General features: G+C 41.8%; 1 long non-coding RNA gene across 1 annotated transcript in view; it reads left to right on the top strand.

The window, feature by feature from the left end:
• Positions 1-27,782, top strand: part of LOC104694091 — a 122,023-nt gene that overhangs the window by 59,392 nt on the left and 34,849 nt on the right. Inside the window, exons 10-12 of the long non-coding RNA XR_005602366.1 lie at positions 3,045-3,193; positions 4,919-5,286; positions 7,557-7,665. This is a non-coding gene — a long non-coding RNA (uncharacterized LOC104694091). The remainder of the gene's footprint in view (positions 1-3,044; positions 3,194-4,918; positions 5,287-7,556; positions 7,666-27,782) is intronic.

Here is a 27,782-nt window from a genome sequence, read left to right as displayed (position 1 = left end):
GATGATGAATTCAACTCATGCTAAAGTACCAGTTCCATGACAGATTGTTTTAAAAAAATGTTATATTGGCTTAGGGTATTTTCCTAAGTCAAATTAATGCATGGCATTCCAGAAAACAGGTAAAAGAGAATTTTCAACTCAGTATTTGAGTTAATACATATGCAAGGATTACTTCTAAAGAAAAAAGCGCATGATTTAAAAGATCATTAGGATAGTCTTTTGTGGGGCACGGAAAAAACCTTTACAGATGTTATGGGCTCTTTGGGGTTATGCTTAAATAAAAATTTGGAGAAGTGCCTCATTTGAATTTATACTCCCTTTGTGGTCCATCAAAAAGGATTCATCTCCTATTCAAATGACAAGTCAATATGTTAGTCAGATCAAATACCACTAATAAGATGCTAAAAATGCTTCTGAGGAACAGGGGGATTTCTTTAACAAGCCATAAAGTGCTTTTTAATCCATTTTTGACTTGTTCTTTGTGGTTCTCACAACTGTTCCATCATGACGCAGTTTCAGTCCTTTGTGCAGATGGAAAAAATCAAGGTGTAAATCAAGGGCAGTGCATGGATATTGCCTTTCCTCTCTAACATTTCCCAAAGCCACTGAGGTCCTCCTTGTACTTTCCTATCTCACGTCTATTTAAGACACTGGCGCTGGCGGGTGTTTTGGGTTGATAAAGCTGTATTTGATGAGGTTGCCAAATCACAGAGCCCAAGATTTGCTAAAGATTCAAAACAGCATAAAAGAATGGAACTGTATCTCTTCCCTACAACAGAGGTAGGAGACTTTGAAGAGAAGAGATGTTCCTGGTGTGCCCTGAGAGAAGGAAAACCCGGCTTCTCAGCTTTGCAGTCACTGCTCTCTCCTCTGCTCTGCAGAGCCATTTGCTGAGTTATCTGTCTGTGGAAAGTGGCCTAATATTGCAGTTTTGCTGCAGACACAGCTGCATGGGGCCCAGGGACGTAGGAGCTCTCCAGACATATCTCTCTATCAGTGGAAAGAAACGCTGAATAGATGCAGATATTATGAAGACGTTGATGAGGGGTTCCCTTTTTTGCATATCTTCCTGGTCACATCAGCAGAGCAGAATTCTCCTGTGTCTTAGCTCTGAGTTCAAAGATTGATCCTTAACATTTATCTGATACCCAGGATATATTTCCCAATCTGCTGATGGCAGTAGCAAAACTTCTTGTCCTGTTTAGCTTCGGTTGAAGTTTCACACCCCTCACTTTTTTTTTTCCTTTAACTAAACATATTTAAGTTTTGGGATGTGAACTACAATTAGAAACTAAATATCTACTTAAAAAAAAAAAAAAAAGGAAAAAGAAAAAAACAAAAGTGTTTTTGATTAGCATTGTTTTCCTTCCTGACTTTCCTTGTCTCTGAAGAGACCAGAATAAGTCAGAATTCAAAATTCACTACCAAATCTTTGCAGATAACCCTGAAAATGGCTTATGAAATCCCTTCATAACTTTTCATTTGCTGAAAGCACAATGTATCTGACCATCCCTATAATTTCCGATTGAATTTGTAACTGACGACGAAGAGTGTTGTGACAAGTTTATCTCTAAATTTTGTGTGGAACATGGGACACCAGCCCACAACATACTTCATTCCACAAATGTAAATTAGTTCATTCATTAAAATAAGTTTTGCAGGATCAGGTCTGTGAGTACCAACCGTTTGGGAAGGAGAAAATAAATAGCAATGTTTAATAAATACACAGTGTGCTAAGATTGTATTTATTAGTCTTTTGACATTTTTATCTGGCTCCTATAAAGAAGTATTTGGAGCTGGGACAACAACTGGTGCAGGTAAATTTCCTACATTGTGAAAGGATCTGGTATTTAGTTTATGGGAAGCAGGCCTGAGCAGATGTGAAAAGTTCAAATAAAGGAAGGCCAGATAAAATGCACTTTTGTGGCTGGAAAATCAAAACAGATGTTATTATTCAACCACAAAAAAATCTATTTGCACTTAAGTAGCATTAGGTGTCTGACTAGTTACATTTTTTTTTTTTAGTGAAAACAACAAAATGATTATAAAATTATATAGACTGATAAAGTGCTTTAAAACGTTACCAATGGACTGAATAGTTATCTAATAGAAAAAACCAAAGCAGATCTTACAAGACCAATAGAAATATGAGTAAATCTACTTTTCAAGGTAAAATCAAGAAGGATACAGACACTGGAGGAGCAACAAAACCAAATGGACTCTCCTCTCTGAAGCCCTGATGCATATCAGAGAAATGGTGATTTAAGATGGGTGGACTTTACACTACCCATAATCTTTTCTGGAGACCTGCCCATATGGAAAGGTTGATGCTGGCAGAGGATGACAGGTGCTGGAGATCCTCAGGAGCCCTTGACAACAAGAAAACACTTGTGGGGTAGGAATGCTGCCGAATAGTCTTGCAAATTATTTCTGATTAAAAGAAAATTCAATTTGGTTTCAGAAATTGACATATAGTCAAAAAAACACCTAATATAAATGGAATAGTACAGGAGAACCAAAATGGGTATTTCTGTCTGTGAAAACCTGCTCCTCTGAGCAATGGAAATAATCTTCTTCTGGAAAAGCTGATCTAGTTTGTAGGAACTTTGTTGGTCTGACGTGTTTCTACTCTTGATATAGAACTTTTCTGCTCTTGCTTGCTGGGAGTTAGAGGTAAGTTAGGAGTAGGTCCTGATGGCTTGCTGGATTTGGTAAAACTTGCCAGTAAATTGGGGACTTGCTGGCTGTTGCTTCCTTCTTCAATGGGAAATGGAGTCTCAGGTATTTTTATCTGAAGAATGGCAAAAGCGAGGACAGGGCTGCAGTTCCTTTTTGTTGCAGTATTCGAGTTACTGCAGGAACACTGAGGGTTTGCATGGTCGGGAGGATGTTGTGTAGCAACAGAACCTTTTCCTCTTTGCACTGTTATTCAATATTTGTTCATTGCTCCTCTTCTGCCCTGTCTTCAGCACCATCAGGTCTGATCCCCATTAACCTCCCATCTTACATCCAGTAGGAACTTCCAGTTCTGTTTTTTTCCCAAGGTGGAACTGCCCTGCACTGGGAGATGGAGAATTGAGATGTCTGGGGCACGAGGTCTCTCCCCAACCCTCCTGCTTTCCTGCTGCATTTCTGGATAAAATTCAGGCAGATCTGCTCTGAAGAGCTGGACTTTTCAACACAGAGATGAGTGGTATAACCAAAGGATATCTATCCCACCTCATATTTATAATTAGAAGCTTTTCTCAGCGGACCTATAGCTCATTTATTCTCTGTCTACCTGTCCCTGGAACCCATTTTTGCTGTGCAGTCTCCTCTCTCACATTAAGATTATGGGGAGTTTCCTCTTAGTTTAATCTAGAGATTACTGCAGCTGATTTGGGCTCTTCCCTGGTCTGAGCTCTGTGGTTAGCAGACATCAGTGATAGTTCCTCTCAATATCTGGGATTTTAGAAAAAAAGCGTTGTAGGTCCTCAATCACACAGATCTTCTCCACTTTTTGTTTATTTATAAATGCAATGGTGCCAGAGGCCACACCTTTTTGGGAAGGTGAGTGCTTAGCCATGATTCATACATTTATGAACCTGTTGTTCTTGGGAAGAGTTCAAAACTGAAAAAAAAAAAAACCACTCAAAAGTGAAAGAACCCCACTCAAAACATGATTAAATATTAATTCTAAAGGTGAATGCCTGGATGGCTTTCAGGCAATGTCAGGCTCCCAAAGTCAAAAATCAAAGGGTTTTTACAGATCTGAAATTCCTATTAAAATCTGTGGTTAAGCAGCCTAAATCCAATTGAAATGCAGTGTAATTAAGACTTTCAAGACACTTGGGGTTTGTTTCTAAGAAATGATGACCTGTAGGCAACTTGCAGCATTTTCAAGGGACTATGTAATTTTAAAACTATGAATACTGGTCATTTCTGTCAGGGACCTTAGAAAACCTCTGTAAAAATGCATATCCCTTAGGAAAAAACATATTTTTTGTGGCATCAAGGCCCAGCTAATACAGCTTCTCACTTGAGCAGGTCCTTCACACTCTCAAGGAGATTTTTGTTGAGATATTCCTGTGAAGGTGGGAAAAATATGATGCGAGAAAAGGTGAAGGGACCATTTGTCTTTTCCTTCTTTCCTAATGTAGATGCTAAGTATCTCACTGATGCAAAAGGGTTAGAGAGAGCAAAATGTGTAAATAATTTAATAAGGAAAAGAATTGTAAGAGAGAAATTCACCAGAGTAAGGACAATAGAGTACAAAATGCCATAAAAGATAATAGACTTAGATGAATTGGCATGTGTTAGTGATTATGCAATCATTCATTTCCCACAGATTTCTTTTTATAGGAAACCTTGGAAAATCCCTAAAGAACTGACCGAGTCGTTTAACCACAACAGGTTTCTTTTCAACATGGCTGGGAGTGGGCGAGAAATATTTTCACATATTTATGCACTGTTGGCTTGTTTGGAAGTGCTGGAAGTAGCGGTGCAGGAGACGACGGAGGACGGTGACTCAGCCCCACGCCGAGTGGGTCCTTCTGCCACCCTCCATGTGGGACCAGGCAGCACAGATCCAAGTGGGAACACACTCATGTGACCAGGAGCTTTGAGGTTTGGTCCATGACTGATGTGACAGGCACTAGGGAGGCTGAGGAGAGGGTTGTCTGCCCCAGAGAGTGTTCCCAGATCTGGGCTGGATGTGAATCCCTCTGGCTCGCAGGGAGCAGCTGAGCTCTCCTCGGTCACTGGCAGAAGTAGTCATTTGCTTCCTTGCTGTTATAGGCTGTTTAAATACTTGTACTTCTGACAACAATTTTCCTTCACCACTGGGCTAAGGAAAACAAGGCCTTGAGCTGCACTTCTGAGTTTCTTAAAGACTTTTTTTTCCTCCTTTCTTTTTTTTTTTTTTTTTCTTTTAAAACAGGCTGTCTTCCTTGCATTCCTCAGAGCAGCTTCTCACAGCCTCAAAATGTCCCTGCTGCTTTGAGATGTGTCACTGGAGGAGTCACCCTTCACCCAGCTGCCTCGCTCCAGGGAGGCCTTGACCAATCCCAGCACCCTCATGTGTGTAACATCTCTCTCAGATTCTTCTTCTGCTAAAGCTTCTTGGTGTTGGACTCGATGAACCTTGTGGGTCCTTTCCCACCCAGGATACTCCTTGACTCCATGATTTGCTCTGCCCAGCCCTGTGGAACAAACTTGCCCAAGCCACAGTGGTGAAGGGAGGAAATGAGCAGGTTTATGGACTTTCATGGAGCTTTGTGGCCCCAAAATACAGCACCCTGGATCAGGGTAGGTAAAACAGGTTTAATCACATCCATCTCATGAGAACCTTCAAGCATAAATTTGATGGTATCACTCAGATGATCTTAGTTGGGTGCAAGGTGTTATTCTTGTTTCTGCATAAGTAGCAGTATGAAAGGGTGAAAGACTTTGAACTCCAAGTCACCTTAAAAGACTGAAAAGTAAAATAATTTGGAGGATCTGGATCTCCCTCATGTTTCAGCTTTCAAATCCAGACTTCTGATGTCTGAGAGATGTCATAAATCAAAATCATTCACTAGGTTACAGACATTTCTGAATATGAAATAGTTTATTATTAAAAAAAAACCAAACCAATAAAACAAAAGAAAGCTGCCCACTAAATCCTGCAAGTGATTAAAAATGGTCGTTAAGAGCATTTGCAAATATTTATCTTAGCTTAACTTAGATGGGCACAATTTTGACTAAGGAAGATTTTTTTTTCTTTTAGCTACATTACTAAGTCAACTATGAATAGTAATGTTTTCGTTTTTAAGATGCATTGTCTCTCTTCTCAGTTTCAGCTCTCTCCTGTTAGAGTTTGATCTGCAGTACTTGGACAGACAAAATAAAACGGGGTGAGGGGCTGTACTAGAAAGAGAGTTTGATCAATCCCTTCTCAAAACACCAATACCCTCACCAAATCCTTCCCTTTCCCTCAAAATATCAACAAACAGCATCAAAACCTGCTTTCTATCCTCTGCAGCAGGGAGACCACCTGATGGTGGAGCTCACCTGATGGCTTTGGGTCGTCAGCAATGGTCCAGAGTTGAAAACTGTGCCCGAGTTCGTTTCCCACACAGTATCTGAGCTGATCACGGTTGTATGAAATATGAAAAGCAGTCAGCTCTAGTTGGCTCAGGGCAGAGCTTCTAAAAGGGAAAATTTCTTGACAGTCACACAATAAATTTTAAAAAGTTGTCATCAGTGAAAGCTGTGCATGATGGCTCTCACCTACGTTTGATCAAAAATGGCTCATGATTTCAGGTTCCTTTGAATTGGTCACTAAAAATGGTGCTGCTACCTCTGTTCTTATTTTAGTTTTCTTAGAATCATAAAATGGTTTGGGTTGGAAGCGACCTTAAAGATGATCATATTCCAGCCTCCCTGCCAGGGACACCTTCCACTACCCCAGGCTCCTCCAAGCCCCATCCAAACTGACCTTGGACACTTCCTGGGATGGGGCAGCCAAAGCTTCTCTGGGCAACCTGTGCTGGTGCCTCACCACTCTCACAGGGAGTAATTTCCTCCTAAAATCTAATCTAAATCTACTTTTCTTCAGCTTAAAGCTATTCCCCCTTGTCCCAAGTACCTCTCCAGCTCTTCTGGAGCCCCTTTAGGCATTTGAAGGAGCTCTAAGGTCTTCCCAAAACCTTTTCTTCTCCAGGCTGAACACCCCCAACTATCTCAGTTTGTTGCCACCCTTCAATCTTTCCACGGTTTTTACCTGTGATTCCAGTCTCTGTGCATGCCTTCACTGGCTAGGATGCTAAGTTTTATAGTGTTTTACAAGTATTTTTGCAATATTTTTGCAGTTAGAAAATACAAACGCAAGGTAGACTCCAAGTTGCCCATCATGTTTCTTTCCACGGGTCATGGACACCAGCCAGAGTTCCTCTAGCAGCAGTGCACTGAACCAATCAATCTCTGTGATTTTAAAGCAGTGTTAATCTAAAGCAACGAGTTCTGAATAATGTTTATTAACTATATTTTAATGACTTGTCAGTTTTCTAAAACACATGCCGAAGTATTTTAGAAATCACTTAGTAAATGCAGTTTTAATTCTGTTCCCATACTCATGGGCTGCTACTTACTTTAAAAAAAAAAGAGATTAGAAGGTTCAGATTTAGAGCAGCAAATTGTTCTGCTAATCTGCAGGTATTTCTCTTCTTGATACGGCCACTAATGTCTAATCTTAGCAACGCAGGCCCAATCATTGTGCTTTTACATTAGAGCTGCAATGAACTGTGTGCCAGGGACTTGAACTCTGGTGACAAGCTGCTCTGAGCCTGCGAGCTTTCACAGGAAAATGCTCTGTATGAGTCTAAAATGATCCTGTTAAGTTTTGTGCAAAAGATGGGGAGTTCACCATATGAGCTCTGGTAGGAGCAGCATGCCTGTGAACTTCTGGGCAGCGTGGGGTTAGAGCTGGCCACGGAAAAGAGTCTGTGCCATGAAAAATTTTCAAGCCTTTTAACTTGTTTCCATTTCTCAGGAAAGAGAAAAGAAAACCTTCGGAATTTTTCTTTTTTTCCTGCAAGGTGTCATGGAGTTAGGCTCTGGAGCACATCTTTCCTTCTGGATGCTGTCGGCAACGTTGGGAATGTCTTCAGATTTGGGATTTGGACCTGGACCTCCCACCATCCCTGGGTGCATAACCATCAGGCTATGGGTGAGTCTGGATTGGCTTCCTCTGTCTTTCCTCTGGCTATCCAAACTCCTCATCCCAGACTTAAAATCCTGGCAAAGGCATTTTTTGAGAAACAGCTACATCTCTGTGAAAGTTTCAATGCTATTACAATTTTTTGATCACTGGAGTTTTGGTGAACTCTTTTTACTGGAAGTTTTAATGGTTGTGACTGGTCTGTGACCTCGGTGTTATGACATGCCCTGGTGACATTTACTGTCCCTCTTCTTGGAGCATGGAACAGACTGATTTTGGTACAGATCTCAGTAATGAGAGATGGTCATTGATATTTGTTTCCTTATGAGTTGGGGTGTTGCTCTTGAAAGGGAGTTATTTGGAAATCCTCACCTAGAGGTGAGAAGTACGTCCAGGGAGTTATTTCCAGGTGTTGCTGAGCATGGAAGTCTTGATAGCTGCCTGTTTTCCATCTTTTCCTCTTACTTGAGCTTTGCCCTCCTATATTCCTGCACTGTTTCCAGTATTTCTGTGTTTCTGCAGCCAGGTGACTGTGCAGACTGCTCCCAACATGCTCAGAGCTTATTCACTTCCCCGTAGAACAATTGTCTCTATCTTTGTGGTTTTCCTCTGTCTCTATAGTCTCCTAATTCTTTTTCATAATCTTTCATTTTACTCAGTCCAAGTATGTGCTAGTTTTTTCCTCCCCTAGAAACTTCTCTGTTATTTTGCTTCTCAGACAAGGGGATTAAGGACATCCTTTGGAACCAGTGGTCATTTCACCATGGACTTTAGAGACAGTGAAGCTCTTGAGGACCAAAATGGTGAATACAACACAAAATCAGCCTTGATTTAATATTGTGAACTTTACAAGTTCTCTGCTTTCTGCTTTTCTACTTGGACCTATGGCCCACTGTGTAAAGAATTCAGGATGTGGGGGGTATTGAAAGAAACCACCATCACTTTCCGGAGCAGAATTCAAAGGAAAGTTCACTTTTCCTATTGCTTTTTATGTTTTTTCTATTCCTAGTGCTTACTCTTTTTTTTTTTTTTTTTCCTTTCCATGCTGCTGTTCTAATTTTTTTTCCCACTTTTAATTTCTCTATTAACTTTAATTAGGCTCATGAGCTTGATCACCAGGTGGGTTGCCCCCAAGCTTCCACAGCAATGTTTTCCATCTGCAGCAGGCTTGCAAGGGAATTTTGTTAAGCTGCAGATAGGAGATAGGAGCCTAATGTGATCGGATCCGGCGTACTTTATTGCTGAGTGTTTTTTATATCTGGTGAATTTGCCAGGAAGTGTTATATATTTAATTATTTTTAAGCAGGCAGGCTCAAGAGCCCCTGATCAGTGGGGTACCAGAGTGTGAGTGAGAGAAGAGGGATGTGGTGTTAGCCAGGGGAATGATTCATACCTCTGAAGTTAACCAAATGCTCGTGTATCTCGGGGAAGCAGCTCTGCATCTTCCAACTGCCTTTTTCTGGGGAAAATGCAGTGTAGGGAAAAAAAGGGAGAAAAAAAATATATAAAAAAAATCCCTGAATTCAGTTCTGGAGAATCTCAGCAGATGTGAAGTTCAGCACTAGGAAAGAAGATTGGCACACACCTTTTGGGAATTTTGTGCATGGTTTTCCTGGGCAGGTTCTTACAGCGTAAGCTTTTCCTGTCTCAAATGCTAAGTAGCATAAAATATGAGCTATCGCCGTAAATTGCAGTTTTTGTAGCCTTTTTTGGCATATTTGCATATTCATCATCTGCCTTGGGTTTTCTTGTTTTTATTCTTATTCCTTTAAAACTACATTTACCTGGAGAAGGGCTTAGTTCTGAGTGTATAAAATAAGCATTTTCTCCATAGTCGACTTTAATCCTAACAAAAGAATTAACACTCAGAGCAGAAAACCTTCTTTGGGTCCTACAGGGCATTAGAACATCTCAGGTGCTGGCTGCTGGTTTAATAAAAGGATAGGATTTCCATTTACTTCAGGCAGGCTTAATGTATTGTTCTTGTAGTGAGACAGTCAGAATGAGTCAGGAGCCAAAGAATACACTTTATAGACACAAATAATCGTAAATTCAGAATGTCACCTTTAGGCAGAGGCATTTTTATTATTGTTAGTGGAGCTGCTGAGTAGGTTTGATGTTTTATTCTCTTGAGTACTAAATGTTCCAGAGTACCACAGCCCTATCTTTATCAGGCTCACAAGGAGGGAGCACAGCCAAACTTGCTTCCTATACTTCTCTATGATTGATAGCAGATGGCATGCTTTAAAATAAACCTATCCATTAGCAGTCCTCAGTGTTTTTACTCAAGGCATTTACAACTGTCTCAACCAGAAAACACATTCGCTCCACAAGCTCGTTTCAGGCTGCAACAGCTGTACAGGTGCAAATCTTTCATTAACTCTTAAACCGTGGTGAAATAAACGCCACACTGTATTTTATTTTTAGTGGAGGAGGTTGATCTTCAGAGGCAGAGTGGATTTTGTTCTCCCTTTGCATGTGGCAGAGGTTCGTGTTAATAAACTGATATTGAAACACGGGAGGTTTAATTCAATCATTTTTCTTTTAATTTTTTTTTTCCCTACTCCTCCGTAAATCTTTAGGATGTTGTATTGCCAAGAGATAAACGTGGCTGTCTGTAGGTATATAGAAAAAACTGGTGATGTAGCAATACTGAAGGAATTGTAACTCAGGGCTGGGATTCCTGTGGAACAGCAGCCACCTCCTTCCCCGTCCCTGTAGCATCACCTGGAGTGGCAGCACTGGCTGTAACCCGATGGAGGGGAGGCTGCAGGTGTCCCCCACCTCTGCCTTACACTGGGGTTATTTTTCTCTATTCTGGTTTATTGAAGAGATGCAGAGAGACACATACTCACATGCCCACACACACACATACATTTTCAACCTGATTCTGAGCTCATTGCTGGCAGGATACTCCATAAATAAATTGCTAAAACCTGTCCCTCTATTCCAGTTATTTTGCACAGATTTCTATGCAGTACTCATAAAGGCTGTTAAAATTTATCCAGCAATCCTTCCAAAACAATGAACTCCCAAGAACCTCCCAAAACATTAGTACACTACCACCAAGAGCTTAAAATATTAGTAGCAAATCTTTAATATTAGCATTTAACATTAATATTAGACAAGATCTTAAAATATTAGAGCCAGATAAAAGAGTATTAACAGGGGTATAGGAGTCATTAAGCAGAATAACCATCACTGACTAAATGGATGCTGAAACTTTAACACGCAAACCAGTGCAGATGATAAGAACTTCACAGAGACAAGAGGATCCTTTCATTTAAAAGGAAGTTGGAGAGAGGAAGGTTAGGGATTTGAAAGCTGGTAAATAAAACAACACAGCGGGAGAAGTTATATAGAACGTGCTGTCTTGTTAGTGGTGATCGTGTCCTATGTTATTTTTCTTAAGCTGAAAAGATAAAACAGGAAGACAGGCAATATTCTGTCACAAATAAATGGAAATTGGGGCATTTTTTGTATAAATCCAAAGTAGCAGGAGAAAAATACAAATGTGCTCTCAGCACCATAAGTCTATGTAGGGTAAAGGAGGTGCTAAAATGATTTAGCATGATGGACTGCAGCTACCACGTTCGTTTTATGGCACAACAAACAAAATCTAGGGAATTTGAACTTGATACCATCGAGCCAGGGGAGTTACGCCAACGTGGAGACTGGATCTGCAGTGGGGCAGCCCCTGAGCAGAACTGAGCTCTGGGGTGGCAGCAGGGCCCAGCCCCTGGTACAGGTCTGCCCTGTGAGCACCTGGAGGATTTGGTGCTAAATGAAACAGAGGGGAAAAAAACAAGGCCAGCTGTAGACTTAAGAAGTTTAAGAGCATCAGTACTTGCTTCCAGCTAATCTCTCTTGATGACTCCTGTAAGCAGCCATGACTGGTCGTTCTTGTTAATTATTCAAAGCCCCACACCAGTTTTGCAGCTGAGTGGTGTAAGAGGATGTGCAGTGTCCCCATTTCTCAGTCTGACTGGGGGAAAGGCATGAGACATCACTGAGTGACAGCCTGTTTTCCACACGGGAAAGGTGAGGCTGGGAGGGGCTGCAGCTGACCCCATTCCACAACCACACTGTCACCATGACACCTCACCCCTTCCTGGAGGATCTGATGAGCAGGACTCATCAGGGTCATACCATATCTGAAAACTATGAGTGTGATGGCTTTTGCTGAAGGTTCAGGACTGCATTCTTGCATGTTGATTAATAATCCAAAACATACGTGGTTGCATTCATTAGTGCTCCATCACAGGAGGTAGCAGAAGGAAGAGCAGGCACCCCAGGATCTACATGATGTCCACCATATCCTCAGGCTGCCAGACACCAAAGAGTCAAGACTGTGCATATTTTCCCCTGTAAGAAAGATGGGGGCAAATTTTTAGCAGGGTCTATCGTGATAGGGCATGGGATAAACTGAAGCAGGGTTGATTTAGGTTGGAAATAAGGAAGAAGTTTTTTAATAAAGGAGGTAAAACTGTGAAGAAGGTTGTCCTGAGAAGAGGTGACTGCCCTGCTCCTGGTCAGGTTGGATGGGGCTCTGAGCAATATGGTCTAGTTGAAGATGTCCCTGTTTGCTGGATGGGGTTTGAACTATATGGCTTTTAAAGGTCACTATCAGAAGATACAGAAAACTATACCCAGAAAAAAATCTATTCCAAAAGGATCTGTTCAAGAGACAACCCTTGAGACAGTGTTGGTATGTGGGATGAGCGTCTGTTGATGCCCAGCCTATACAGATATATTTATATATATATATATATGTATATGCACACACACACACACACACATATTCCTCATTATATAATTTTTCAGTTTCATCATAGCAAATTGAATTTATTTCATTGTAGCTTTTGGAACTGCTGATGGGGTTTTTTTGGTGTAATACTGGCTTTTTGTTTGGTGTCCAGGTCTGCTCCCATCCACACAGACAGGTCCTTGAGCCTGAAGGAGAAAGTCTAAAACACTTGTCAAAGATGGCTGCTCTTTTTGGTGACTGGTGTTGTGGGGGAAGATATCCCAAGTCCATTTCTGATGTGATTAGGAGCTTTCTGAAGAAAACTTTGCATAAAACATCTTCTACCATATGCAGAATCTTGCACTTTTGATTGCCACTGACCTCACCGTGGTTGTTTCCAAGAGTCATGGTGTGCAGGTGCCCAAATATCTAAATATTGGCACATATGTTCTTCCTGAAAGGCAGGGAAATATCTCTTTTTATTTTTCTAAATGGGAGTCTCACTCTCTCAGTTAAACATATTCTTAAGCACTGTATGAGCTTGGGGCCAAAGAACACAGTTTATTATGATACCACAGGTTACTGCGAATTATGTAGGGCCTTTATAGCAATAGTTTCATTTAGTAAAGGAAAAATGAAAAATCCTTTTATTGCCCCTCCAAACCCTTTATTTATTAATGACCTAGAAGGATGCGATGTTGTTATTATTAAGAAATGAACAAATTTTGCCTGGATGGAGTCCAGCATACTCGGAACTGGTGTTGCCTTCTAATAGCTCCTTTTTCTGAATCAAGGAATAAGTCTCAGTTCCATGTCTGAGCTGGTAAATGGAGGGTAGCCAAGGGGGACAGGGAAGGGGAGGGCGGAGAAGGGCTACACTTAATCCCCAGTGGATTTGCCCTTTCTGTGAATAAGATGGATTTCTGATGCTGATCTCCATGCCATTCATAGCAGTGTTGCCAGTAGTAAATTTGTGCTTGAAGAACCCCCCATGCCCCCTGCTTTCTTGCCAAAGCTTAACTCAACTAAAATAAATCATATTTTGGAAAGTTAATTATACAGCCAAATAAGAAAAAGGTATTGAAAAACTGTTGTGGGCCTAACATTAAATGAATTTAAATTGGCAGTAAGGAACACTGGCACTAAAAAAAAATGCAGTAATATGGGCAAGCGGAAATAATGGAATTTAAACAAAAATGTAATGCCAAACATTGGGATCAGTATTCAGGCCCATTGCAGATGCACACAAACTTTCACAGTTTAAATGTTTTGAATTAAATTTGTTGTTTTATCATTTCAGTGTATTTCTTGGAAAACTAAAATATCAGGGGAATGTAATATTCCCACCTTCAATTGTGTTACCAAAGGTATATATAAGTCCTCTTTAAGGGGAGAACAGCCCGAGGCTGGGGGGTTTAAAAGCAGCTAAGAAACGAGGTACAGCCTAAACAGAAGCAAACCATTAAGAGAAGAGGGAAGCAAAGGGGGAAGAAAAAAGCCAACAAAACCCCCAACTTTAGGAGAAGATTAAAAAAGTTTCCCAAAGGATCAGCATCCTTGAGATTAAACATTCCCATATGTAGGCTGACATTTTAAAATGTGAGTCTTATGAAAGATAAGAAGGAAATGGTGAGAAATGCAACCTTAAATATTTTGAAGCACGACTTCCTGTATTATGTGGCAGTTGGCAAAACTTTCTGGGGAAAGATGCACGCCGCAAAATCCAAGTGCTGAAGAGCATGAGTTTTCCTAAAAGTTTCCTCCTGTTGCTTACTAGTTTGGTGTTCAAAAACTTCCACACCTTTGGAATAGCATCGCAGTATCCCTTCAACGTTGCTTTTAATCTCAAGGACAGATGTTTTAGATCAATCGCTCAAAACGGAACAGTTTAGCAGTCAGAAAACACTGTCAGAAAAGATTTGTTGTAAGGAAGACAAAACCGTGAAATAAAATTGAACTTTTATCCCCATTTGGATGGGAACTGCGCTTGGCTGGGAATCCCAAGGGGATGAAGGCAGTGGCCTATCATGTGTTGAAAAAACAAACAGATGACAGTGCTCTGCAGTAATCAAGCAAACGCTGCTTCTGGGAAATGGTGTGATCACCATTGTTCAGTGCTGCAGGACCTAAAAGAAAGATGATTATTGAAGAAAAGAAGGTGGCCTCGTGACTGGGGTGAGGGAAGACAGGATGAGCCGCTGCCAATGAGCCTGAGTTCCTGCTGGCCCTGGAGAGCCCATGTTTTCCTTGTGGTTAAGGTGTGACATAGCAAGTCTTGGCAGAGCGTCTGGGCTTTGTTTTCCAGTGTTGTTCAAAATCAGGAATGATGAACACACTAGCAGTCGAGGGTGTCGGTATTTCCTGGATACAAGATCCCTTCCAATGGCACATCTTCCCTGTGAGGGTGGTGCAGCCCTGGCACAGGGTGCCCAGAGAAGCTGTGGCTGCCCCATCTCTGGAAGTGTCCAAGGCCAGGTTGGATGGGACTTGGACCAACCTGGTGTAGTAGAAGGTGTCCCTGCCCATGGCAAGGAGTGGAACAGATGAGCTTTAAGGTCCCTTCCAACTCAAATATTTCTAAGGTTAGAAGATCTTTTTATTTCTGAAAATCCAATGCAGATGGGGTAGTGCCACTCATGTGAATAGCCACAAGCTCTGTGCATCCAGCCAGTAAACCAGAAGTGGCTCTCTCAGAACAGCCCCAACCTCGTGGCCCAACTCAGCATCCTCCTGCTTATCTCTAGATATTTTACAGCAGAAATATTAAAATTTACTCTTTTCCACAAGGCCTTGTTTTGTTTTGTGTCCCATGGTGGCCTGTTCGTATGCTGACCTGGAGTTCTGCTTGGCAGCGTCTTTTGGTCTAACCATACTGCCGTGTGGTACCTGTTTGGAAATGGCAGATGTTCCTACCAAGGACGGTGTCTTGGGACCAGTTCCACCCCTTTGTCCCGCTCACCCATGCTCCGGTGTGCCACGTGCTTTTCTCTGGCCTTGTACTTTGCTTTCGGAGGTTTTTGCAGAGCAGTGCCTTTCCCTGCCCGCCTCCCTCCGTATCCTCTCTGCTGGATGAGTTTGCATTGTGTGGTGTTTTCCTCTTCATTTATTGCAAACAAATCTGGTCTCTGCCATTTGTTTACTCTTATACTCTGTCTTTATGCCTCGGTATGCATTTTTAATTAGATGCGCTTCAGTTCTTTCACTGCTTGTTAACACTTTCGTATGGTAAGTACCGTCTCCACCAGTCCTGTGAGCCTTCTCCGTGCTTAGGAAATTCGGATTTGCTTCTCCTAGCCACAATTATCATTTGATACAGAGGCTTGTTCTCTGGCTGGCCTGTCTGCTGAGTGCTTACACCCTCGTTGTGGTCTTTTAAGGTTGTTCCCTTACGCAGTCGGGATAATCGAAGTGCCCTTATTCTGCTTATAAATATTCTGCATACAGAGAAATAGTGTTTTTGCTATTTGTCTGGGTTGTTTCCGGACTTCAGCAGCTCCAGTTTGGATGCCTGACATGGAGAAGTCCTGGACAAAGCCTGCAGTGTGTGCAGATCAACTGCCTGCATTGTGAGAAGTTCTTCTGCACACGCAGAGCGGGTCCCAGGGATCAGGAATGCGCCGAGTTAGCCCTGAATGCGTTGGCCATCAGTCCTGTGAATGGAGGATAGATGTGTCTGGAGGGGAATACTGGAGTCCCAGACACATGACAGCTTTCAAGAACTGCATCTTTCCTGAGTGCCAGTATTGTTAAAGCATAAAATTACTCTTTTTTTTTCTTTTTTTTTTTTTTTTTTTTTTTTGCAATAGTGTGAGCCCATTCGTGCTTCCACTGTTCTCTTTTGCCTCTGCATCTGACTCATGCCACAGGCAAAGGACTTCACCCTTGATAACTCCCCTCTATGCCATCAGCTTTCTGGAGATGATCTGGGAACTGGGATGGAAAAACTTGACCCAACTCCACCCTTTCCTTCCAATTTGCCCACCCTGCTGCAGCACTTGCCTTGTGTTGCAGAACCTGTATGATCTCCAGGATTTCACACCCTGTGAGTGACTGCAAGGTTAAAAAGTGACTAAAATGGCTATTTCCATCTCAGTCAGTCTTCCCTGACCTCACTCTCTGGCTGGGGGTGAGGTTGACAAAGGTCACAATCCACTTCAGAGTGCACAGGGATCGATATCTGCAGAAGCCAGTGCCTGGATTTGCTCCCTTTCCCTTGCCACTGCTGTGTTTCACAGTGAAGAGCCAAGAAACGTTTCTCCTCCCTTCCAAGAAGAAGGGGGAGAAAGAAAAGAAAGGGAAAAATAAAGGAAAAAGTCTTGTCTCCACACTTCCTCCCACCAGGAGGGCATTGTGTTTGGCCTCTGTTCCGCTTTTTGTTATAAATTTGCATGGTGTGATGTTTGCTTTGGCCGGTGTGCTGGCAGGGCAGCAGCTGGCATGCCGACACCACGACCGGCTCCTTTGCTGGAAGACTGGCCGGGGCAGGGTCCTCCTTGCCCCCTGTGGCATTGGAGAGGAGATGCTCAGTCTCTGGGAGGCTTCAGGAGGTGGAACACCCTCTTTGAGGGTTTGGGATGTCGAGGGCTGCCTTTTGCACTCAAATGTCGCGATTTCAGCGACTGAGCCTGCGAAAAACCATCGCTCCGTGGAGCACCCTTGCATTGGCAGGGACACGGAGCACATGGACTAATGGGTCTTTTCCACTTTAATTTCTACTCTAAAACGACTCTTTGTTACTGTTCTCAGACTCAGCGCCAACCGTCACTTATGCCACACACCAGATATTTCTTTCTATTCTGCCCTTAGCTTTGCAGAGAAGCCTTTAAAGCAAACAAACACCAAACTGTGAGAAACCGAGGGAAGATATGGACTGGCCCACTCGTTAGTGCTGGAATGTGGAAACTATGAAGACATCTTTTTTTATTACCAATGCTGGAAAGCACAGTCACTGAGTGGGCTGGGATACAATTTATACTACATGCAGTAGTTAAAAAAAAACTGCAAAAATGGGTGTAACCCTGGGCTGTGGTACAACTGGCCTTTCAGCCCCCACTTGAGATCGGGCCATCCCAAGGGGAAACTGTGGTTTGGAATAAGAGCATGCATTTAATTTCACTCGGAGAACTTATTGGAGTTGGCACTTCAAGAAAGAAACTGAAGTATATTTTTTGTCATGATTAGTGGCCCCCTCACCACTACGTTTGATTATGTTGGAAGCTGAAAAGTTAAATTCTTATAAAATGATGATTTACAGTCCGTGATTATCCAGGTAGGGTGCGTGGTTTGCGCCAGCTTGGTCATGGGACTCCAATCTCATCCTATTTCATTGCTGTGAGAAAATAAAACTAGAATGTAAAAAAGCTGAAAACACATCCCCTGATTGCTCAGGGAATTTTCTTAGTCATACGTTATCTTTCCTAGTAGTTTCAGTTATTTTGTCTCCACTAAAACCCATAGCAAAACACTGCCCTGACACTTTCCCCTTGATTCTGGATCCACAGCAGCCACATTTATTTTTATCTCGTGTCGTCTTTTCCCCTATGGTTATGCAAATCCTTGGAATAGGGGGCACAGGGAAGAAGCAATTTTAAAGCCAGTAAATTCCAGTGGAAGATTTCTTCAGTCACTCTGAGCAGGACTATCCTGGGTGCTGCTGTGGAGATGGGGCTGCCTCCAAACAGCACAGGGGTAGGTGCCAAGCGGGGAGGTTGAATATTTTCCTTGCAGACACGTAACTTTGCCCACAGGATTGAAGTCTCTTGCCTTAATGCTCTGCTAAGCTTCTCGGGAAGTACAAAGCTGTGCCTAAGGAAGCACACGTTAGGGAAATGTATCTCCTTATGATCAGCTGCTGGATAAAACCACGGCGTGGAAAGGGTTTGGTGGTGGGTGAAGTGTGAGGCTCATGAGAAAGATCTTGGAGAAAATAAGGGGCATCAGCACTTCATTCCTTTTCCCAACAATCTTTTTCTCTTTCAGTTAGAACTTGCTTCATTTTGATACGCTTTTTTTTATTATTATTATTCATTCTCCCCTTTTCCCCTGTTCGGGGAATTATTTTGAAATAGTAAAATCTATTTTATTTCATATTTATCTAGTTTCTTTCCCTTCCCTCCACCTCTCCCCTAATATAACAATATTTCCTTAAACCTATATTTAACTCTTTTGCAGTAGTACTCAGTGAATTCCCTGGCTAAAAATCCAGCAGGATTAAGACTGGGATGTGCTTTGTGAGCAAACATGTGTGTGCCAATGTACATGCGTGGATTTAAGACCTGTAGAATCATAAGATGTAAAATCATTAAGGTTGGAAAAGACCTCCAGGATCGCCGAATCTAACCTTTGACTGATCTCCATCTCTTCAACTAAACCAGACCACTGAGTGCCCTGTCCAGTCATTCCTTGGACACCTCCAGGGATGGTGACTCCACCACCTCCTGGGCAGTTTGACCGCCCTTTCAGTGAAGAATTCTTCCCAATTTCCAACCTTAACCTCCCCTGGCACGGCCTGAGGCTGTTTCCTCTTGTCCTGTAGCTACAGCCTGCTTTGCAAGTTTTACAGAAAAAGTTGGAGATATCAGAGTGTATGGCACACGCAAGAGCCTCCTGCCAGGGCTGTGCTTTATCCAGTGCTGGGTTAGTCGATGCAATTTGTGGTCAATGTCTGGAATCACATTCAACGCCTGTTTGCTCTTCCTTTGAGTACCATTGCTCTGCTCATTACTGCAACAAATTAACCATGGTCTCTAATCTTCTGTGGGGCCTAAAGTTTCTGCATCCAGCAACACACAGAACCCTATCCTTGCATGATGTGTCAAGGGGCTCTAAATGCATCCTTAAATGCTGCTTAAACTAGGATGAGTTTAAATATCTATTTAAGCTTTTCTCTGTTTTGGGATGGGGAGATGAGGGTGTAAATATTTATGAAAAAAATAATTTAGGTGCAAGGTCCCAGGTTTGAAAAACTCGGCCCATAAAATAATGCAGCAAGGGTGTTTGTGGTTATATAAGATAACAAAATTCATAACTCATTTGGATTAATCTCTCAAGTTACTACAGGGGCATATTGTGTTCACATCCATATTGCCTGATTATGAATTTATATTCAAGTTTTTCAACCTAATAGATGTACACAGTTTAAAATGGCTGACAAAGGCTAGAGGATTTGGTGTATAAACTCTGTCCTCTATGTTCATGAAGCACCATAGGGATGCCTGACCCTCCTTGGAAAGAGCCGAGTCTCTCCCATGTCAGTCTGCAAAGGAACTGCCCATCTGAATGCCAAAAAAAGTAGAATAAATCATTTCGTTCAGATATACATTTGAATATGCTCAACCTCAGCGCTCTTTTTCACATGTTCAGTTTCTTTGTGAATTCTCTAGAAGTCAAGTTTTTTGTTCAAACTTTTGGACTTCTTGTGATCTGGCTGGAAACTGGAACACATGGAGCCTCGGACGTAATCAGAAAATGTCGTGTGAAAACGAGGACTGCTGGGAGCAGCATCTTTCTTAAATTCCAGCTACTCCGAACTCCTTCCTTGCTGCTCGAGCCCTGAGCTCGCTGGTCATAGGAGTCTGTGTGCAGTCTGAATTGATTTCTGAGCCCAGCTAAGGGAAAGAGTTAAGCTTGTTCTCCCCTTCTCGTTGGCAGAAAGTTTGCAGTTTAAAATTACATACTGACTCTGGTGTAGAGACACAAGAAATTATAGAGCAGACACTGTCCAGGACAACGTATAATTTAAAATGTACTAAAGAATGTATACCACATGGCAAAGTAAGTGAAGTGCTTCTTCAAATATAAGTGTTTTGCATAGAAAGGCTGTAATTATCCACTCCTAGGGAAATGTTTGCATTCATTCTAAATCAATATTTACTATTCATCTCTTGTGTTCAACAAAACAAGGATTTAACATTTTTTTGTTTTAATGAGGTACTAAGACTGCAATAATACTACAATGTAATTGTCTTGATACAAAATATTGCTAAATTGTGTTGCTATTTCAGGAGCAAACAGTTTTTAAGAGGAGGGGTGTCCCTATTTGTGAGATGTTACTGCAGTAACACACAATTCAAACCCAGCCAAGCAGGGAGGCTCACCAGTTCCAAAGAGCCGTTAAAGCCGCCGCTCTGTTAAGGCCCTTAACTGGGATCATTCGGGTGAGTCCTCTGTCTCCCCCCGAAAGTATCAGCCTCTTTATAATGATTCCTTTTCAGCTGGCATCTCAACAACCACAACAATGATGTGATTTCTTTCTCTGGTTTTAAGCTTGGGTGTTTTTTTCCCCCCCTCCCAGCATCTTTCAGCCAGGCAGCAGCAGCCGAGGGCGGGCAGTAATTGGGCTGCAGCTGGCTCCACACGCTGGTTCAAACCTGTTGATGTAAATGGAGTTTCCTGAACTTCACCCTCCTGGGAAAATACGGGGGGGATTGGAAAAGTTTGCAGGATGATATCAGAGCTTGATCCTTTATCTTTTTCAAGGAACTGATCTACCTTGAAAAAAGTTTGGCGTGGTACTTGAGGAGGACATGGCAAAGAAAAAAAGTCCTCAAATTGCATGGGTAAGTCACTGCCCATGGTGAGGGGGGGATTGGAACCAGATGATTTTAAGGTCCCTTCCAACCCAAACCATTTTATGATTCCTGCACTGAGATTCGGGTGGAATGAGAGCATCTGAGAAGGATCAGAGTCTCTGGGAGGAACAGCACATTTAATCACAGCCTGTGGCACTGCTATTCTGTGGTTAGGAGGATGTCCTTGCACCAAGCATCCTTCTCTTTGAATTTACCTGGCATGTCTTAAGAAGTAATTCTCAGACTTCTCCAACTTCAAAAAAAAACCCAACAAGCATGCATTTTTGGCACTGCTGTGGCTCCATGTGAATCAAATCAGATAACTGGAAACACTTTAGTTGGAAAATCCTTTAAAATCCTTTTCTTTAATCTCTTATATTTTATTCTTGCACACTGCCCACCATATTCCAGGCTCTAGCCTACCCTTCCCTACACAAAATGCTTCCACTTCTGCTGCTAAAATTCACAGTATGAGCATAGGCTCTTGAGTGGATTTCAATCTTGTGCTCAAGCAGATCATCCTGTATTTTTTCTCTGAGTCTGAAGTCATTCTTTTCCTCTTAGAAAATCATGTACATAAATGGGGTCAATAGCCCTGAGAGAAGAACAGTCTCTTTCCCCAGCAAATGTTATTGTAACTGGTGTTTTAATTCTCCAGATATCACTCTCAGTGTACTGGGTAACAAAAGGCTGTGTAGTGCCTAATCATTCAGCAGTGATCCAGGGAAAAAGCAGAAGGTTAAGAGCAAGTTCCTAAAGTCTGTAAAATCAATGGGACACGAGAAAGGGAACTGAAGTGTACCAGAAGGGAACTCTTGAGGGTCATTAAAAAAAGCAGAAACTGATTATGAACAGAGCTTTTTACCCAAAGAACTGGAGGGGGCCAGCAAAATCATTCTGCTGCACTCCAGTTAAATGTCTAATAGTGGAGACATTTTCTACACAGCCCATAAAGGATAATGAGGATGCCTTTGATAGCTTTCAAGAAAGTTGTTCTTGTCAGTGTTCACAAAAACATGATCTGGGCAAGCACTCTGCACATACAGCCCATGGCGATCGTACATGACGGTGAAAGGGAAGATGGCAGCCCAAAACTCTGCATTCCATCCCTGAAATACATCCCGTCAATTACATGTAGGAAAAATTGGATTGACCTGACAATATGATGTCAACTGCACTGGTGATGAAGCTTGGTGTTGTCTACTGCTTTGATGCCTCACCTTGCTGCGATGGGGGATGTAAGGAGAGGTGACAAAATCGGGTCACTTCCTCCAGAATGAGTGAGAAATAGGGGTTTGTCCTCAAACTTACTGAAATCGATTACCAACAGCAAAGGTTGGAATAGAATCTAATTGATTTCTTCTCAGTTTCTGTGTTGGGAAAGCAATCCACGGTAGTGGGAATTGGAATGTTTGTTCTCCTCCTGTCTCTGACCCTGATCCTCTGTGCGGTTCTGGGTGAGTCACAACTTTGCTGTGATTCATTTTCCCAGCGAAGAAAATTAGTATGATCCAACTTGCAGATCTTACCGGTGTACTCTAAGAATGATTTGTAAAAACAAATTAAGTGGAATTGTATTTTAGAAGTGAAAGGTTTTACCGGCCACCTTAAAAGTAGAGATCTGGCTCATTGAGAGCAGACTCTGCTCTGCTTTTAGACTATAGAGCAGTTCTGTTGGGGAAAAATACCAGAAACCTTTCTAGTAAAAATGAACTCTGAGTTCTTTGTACTTCAGAGGAAACAAACGTTTTCTCCAGAAACAGGCGTTCACAGGGATGAACCGAGTGTGAGTCAGTCCAACAGTGCTACAGCCAAATTGTGAAACTTTTGTGTCATCGCCCTGTGATTCCAGCTATCTTCAATTAATAGAAAAAAATGCAGGAAATTCAGGTGGAAGGAATGCATGGAAATTGAAGTCAAAGAAAAATATTCGTTGTGGCCTTGGCAAAGAGAGTTTTCTAAGCTGAAGGAGCTTTTAAGCAATTAGCATCTGCTGTGTGCAATTACTGAGTGACACGCAGCCCCAGATGGAGGGCTCAGAAGCCAGTGGCCATCTGGATTTTGGTCTTTATCAAGGGTAGGCTCTGTTCTGGGTTTCACCTGGCCCAGGAGAGAGACCTCCCTCTGCCCCACATTGCACAGTCAACCGTGAGTCATTGGTGGGGGAAAGAGTGAGACAATTCCTCCAGGTCTCTCAGGTCCAAAGCTTTCTGAAGTCACCGGAAAGATTATGACTGGAGATGTTGACCTCTGAATTGATGCATTGCCCCCAGTTTTCCAAAATGAGGTAAGTTACTCAGCTAAAATCCACCTCTGAGCTGTAAAAGTGGCTTGATGTGCTCCAGCCTCCGTAGGGACATATTGCTTGGGAGCCTCAGCATCTGAAATTACACAAAGAAAATCAGCTCTTAAAGGGAGAATTTTGTCAACAGGCTTTTTTATTTACAAAAAATGCAATTAAATTTTTCTTAGAAGTGCTGAGAGGTATCAGACCCAGCCACAGAGACTAATTCTCTGAAGTAATGTAGTTTTAAAAGTGAAACTATAGTTTAGTTTGTGAAATTCAAAAAATAAAAATGAAAACCAACTGACAAACAGTTTCTGACTACTCTGTATCTAAAAATGGGCCACTCTGATTTGGTCTGTTTAAAAACTGTGAACCCATAAGGCTCGTATTCCAAGTTCAGCATGATGAAAATGAAAATTGTTGAGGTATAAACCCTTGGAAAACAGGGTTTATAATGGAAACAGTAATTGACTCTCAACTACCGCATCAAGAATACAATGTTATAATACAAAGCCTCCGTCTTGGGATCCCAGCTCTGCTTCTGACCTCAGGCTGGCAGACAAACACCTCACCACAGAGCTAACTAATGGTTATAGGTTTGGTGTTTTTGTTGTTAGTTGTTTCTCCTTTTTTTTCTTTTCATGCAAGAGCAACATGGCAAGTGAAGAAAATTTATAGGAGCAAAGCAAAATTGGCCAACAGTTCAAAAGTTCTCTCTTGTAAGTTTTTGATATTTTTCCCAATCACTGGTTCGCTCTCAGCTCCTAAGACCGAGGAGATGCCGTGATTCTACTCTGGATGAACATTTTATTTTGCCTGATAATCGTATTTATCTCAGCTTTACAAATAGTTTAACTGTTCCTTCAAAGGTCACAAATTTGGTTATCCCGAATGGAGAAGACCAAAAAGGACCAATATCTTTGTAGCTGCTGACTTTCCCTTCTCTGCATGACTGACGGAGAGGAGAGGAAAAGCAAACATTCCATTGATCTTATTAAAGATGCTTCCCAAAGCCTTTGCCTGGGCTGAGCCAGGGTGCTACCTTTGCCACCAGTTTTGGCTCCCATGACATCCTGTCATTTTGGGCTACACAGAAAGTATCAGTTCTAGCTGAAAATATCATTAAAGGTGGTGAAATGGGGAAGATCAGGAAGCTCATCGGGGGAGACTGGCTGTAGTTGGCAAACCCATGTGCAGACATGTGAAATGAAAATACCCTGAGATCAGCATGCATTTTAAAGGGAAAAAAAGGATAAATTCTACTGAGGTGATTGAGCTTGAAGTACTTTAAAAATTCCTGCTGTTCTGTGAAACAATAGGTTATCAAATTCATATTTTCTTAAGTATTGAAGGACACAGAGCAGAAGCATTTTCTGTCCATATCTGGTCTTCTTTCAGCTACAGATTAAAAATAAAATGAATTGCTTTGGTTTCTTTAGGCGTTGAAAAAGAGACAGAGCCATAAGCTTCAATCTTGGTAGACCTACACCTTCTCCTCTGCTGGCTTTTGCAGTGGCTGTAGTGGTGTTTACAACTGTACCAGGTGGGTGCACAGGCAGAGCAACTCACAGCTTCCTTGGTGATCACTATTGGCACTTTTCAAATCCAAGGAAAAAGGTCATGGATATTCCAGCAGTATAATTTACCTCTTAGGCAAGCTTCCCAGTGATGGGCATTCTTTTTTCTTACCTTTAGCCACTGAACACCTTTCATTGCAAACTATCCTGTTGATGTCAGCGTAGAGAATCTGGAACCTAAACCAGAATACTATTGTTAAATCTCTTTTTCCTGGAATAGAGAAAATTTACCTTTACTGGCAACCATGCCTTTATTCAAATGCTGCTCCTTGTGAAAATGATTGGGAAATTGCCAGTGCAAACAACAAACAAAAACTCCAAGAACTGGCCCTTTATGACGAGTGATTTATGATTTATGCTCTAAACTATATAAACTACATATTTCTATTTGGATTTGGAAAAAAAAAACAACAATAGCTCAGCAAAAAAAATGTGTACAGTTGTGGAATGTTAGTACAGTCTTTGGCAAAGGATCAAATAGAGATAAGGCTCGATTCTACAGGGATATTAACATTCTTTAAAGCCATCAATGTGAAATAAATCTGAGAATGTATGTTTAAATTATAAAAAAAAATACAGCATGAATATGCATTTTGTAGTTAACTGCTCCCTGTTGTTTTGGGCTCTTGTCCTGCTTTAGCACGATTTTTTGAGGAGGAAAATCCTGACTGGAGCACAAGTTACATTTCAAGTCCTATTTTAGGTGGTTTGCAATCGTGGATTTCCCTATTTTTTTCTTATCATTTTTCTTTGATTTGCTTTTTTTAAGAGTATTATCCAACTCAGCTTGGCACGGCTCAAGTGCACAACTGCAACCTTTTCCATGACCCAAAAGTCAGTGCCACTCTGTGGGTTGGCAGTTTGCAAATAAAACATATCCTTAATGAAGTGTGGAAGCTCCTGTTCTTTTCCCTCCTCAGGAGACGTGCCTTAATCTCTGGCTCAGAGCCTTGTCAAATGCTGCAGTACAGAACTGGCAAGCTCGATGCTGCTAATGGATTGAAACCTCCACCAGGTTGTGCATTTCTAGAGGGTTTTTTTTTTTTCTTGCTCCTTTCTTTTTTTTTTTCTTTCCCCTAAATGCTGCAGCAACCGAAGCATCACTCCAGCCCTCAGTCTTCCATAACGATTGGTTAGGGACTTCAACGACAACGCTACAATACACGTAAGAGAAATTTAAATTATGCCACTGAAGTGTACCAAGGATTTGGTTGCTTATGTAGGTCAATTATTAAGGGAAAAAATAAGATTAAAACCAGAGGGCTGTTCTGTGTATTTGAAGTTATTCCCGAAGATATAAAACTGTGCTATTTACGCTTATGACTCGTGACAGGTTCTCTAAGTCACAGGCATTTTGTCTCTTCTACAGCAGAAGCTGAAAATGTTTGGATTTTTCACTTCTGTTTTCTTTTTTATTTTCTTTTTTTCCTAGAAAATCACCATAATCTAGTGAAACAGATTTGAATAAAATGACTAAAAATTACTAAAAATGCAGGACTGGAAAATATCACAGTCCTTTTTTTTTTCAGGTTATGGTTGAATAATATTGAGACAAGGCTAGTTTTCACTATCTGTGGCATAAATTGACAAATTAAGAAAACTCTGCATTTCTTTTCAAAATCTGGATTTTTTTTTTTTTTCCTTATCACACAAGTACGCTATGTGATCTCAGATTATTTTTTCTAAAAATTCTGGGGTTTATACAGCTGAAGAAAATTTTGTCTCAGAATTTACCTCTTTATTCAGTCATTTTGAGAGAGGTCCAGGCAACCTGATCAGGGTGCAAAACGCAAAGCACATTTTCAGCATGGTGAGCAACAACCTGCATTACAACCTGTTGCTGTCCAGAGCTTGAGAACTTTTACACCAGGGGGAAAAAAAAATGCGGAAAGGAGAAAAGCAATCATTCAATCCCTCACGCTAGGGGCAGGAACTTGTAGTGCTCCTTTAGTCTCTGTTAACCTGGTTCTGTCAATGTCAATAACTCTGTGACATCCTGGGAGGAGGGAAAGCCGTGGGATGCCGGGTACTTGGGTGCTAAAATGTTATCAAATAATGTATGCGAGGTAGCGCTGTGTGCTCCGCGTCATTGTGCCTGTGCTCCTTGAAAGCACAGGGACTCCTGGGGGAAAGTAGGTTACCCTCAGTTCTGCTGGTGGATGGAAGGGGTGAAAAGGAGGTTTTCACATTCGTGCCTTTTTAGATCCACACTCTAGCGCATTACTGGAGGGGTCTTGGTGTGATTTCTCTACCGAGCAGATGGGAAGTCACGTTTTCCCAGCAATGCTTTGGCAAATCTTGGGGTTTATTGTTATACTGAGGTTGGAAAAGCCCTCTAAGGTCATCGAGTCCAACCATTCCCCCAGCACTGCCAAGGCCACCACTAAGCCATGTCACCAGTGCCACATCCACACAGCTGTCAGATCCCTCCAGGGATGGGGACTCCAATGTCCAAAAGGGTTGCACGCTGCATCTCTGTTGATGTTCTCCACAAAGCTTCTGTGCATCTCTGGGAACTACTGGAGCAACTGTTCTTCTCCAACATATTTCCATCAGTAAGGAATTTATGTAACCTGGGATTACCATCATTATTTCCCCTCCAGAGGATTTCATTAAGGAAAGTGTGGGAACATCCATGCATCATCGCACATAGATGGTCTAGAACCCCTGGAGCAGCTCAGCAGCTGCCTCTGCTGCAGGTTACTTAAGTAAAAGTACTTTTGAGATGCTTGCTGGAAGTAGTGGTTTGCAGTCTGTAAAGGCACCAGATCTAGGAGAGGAAATAGGATATGATATAGGAATTGACCTATCTGTGAAGAATTGTTATGTCAGTTCAGGAAGTTTCTGGAAGAGAAAAAAAAAAAAAAGGTAATGTTTGGCTATCTTTTCTTAGAAGGCTGAGTTTTACGTTAAACAATTATAT

Source organism: Corvus cornix, chromosome 7 (genome assembly GCF_000738735.6).
Source record: "Corvus cornix cornix isolate S_Up_H32 chromosome 7, ASM73873v5, whole genome shotgun sequence".
Classification (NCBI taxonomy): Eukaryota; Metazoa; Chordata; class Aves; order Passeriformes; family Corvidae; genus Corvus; species Corvus cornix.
The sequence above is the reverse complement of the archived record's forward strand: the minus strand, read 5'-3'. Positions and strand labels throughout refer to the sequence as shown.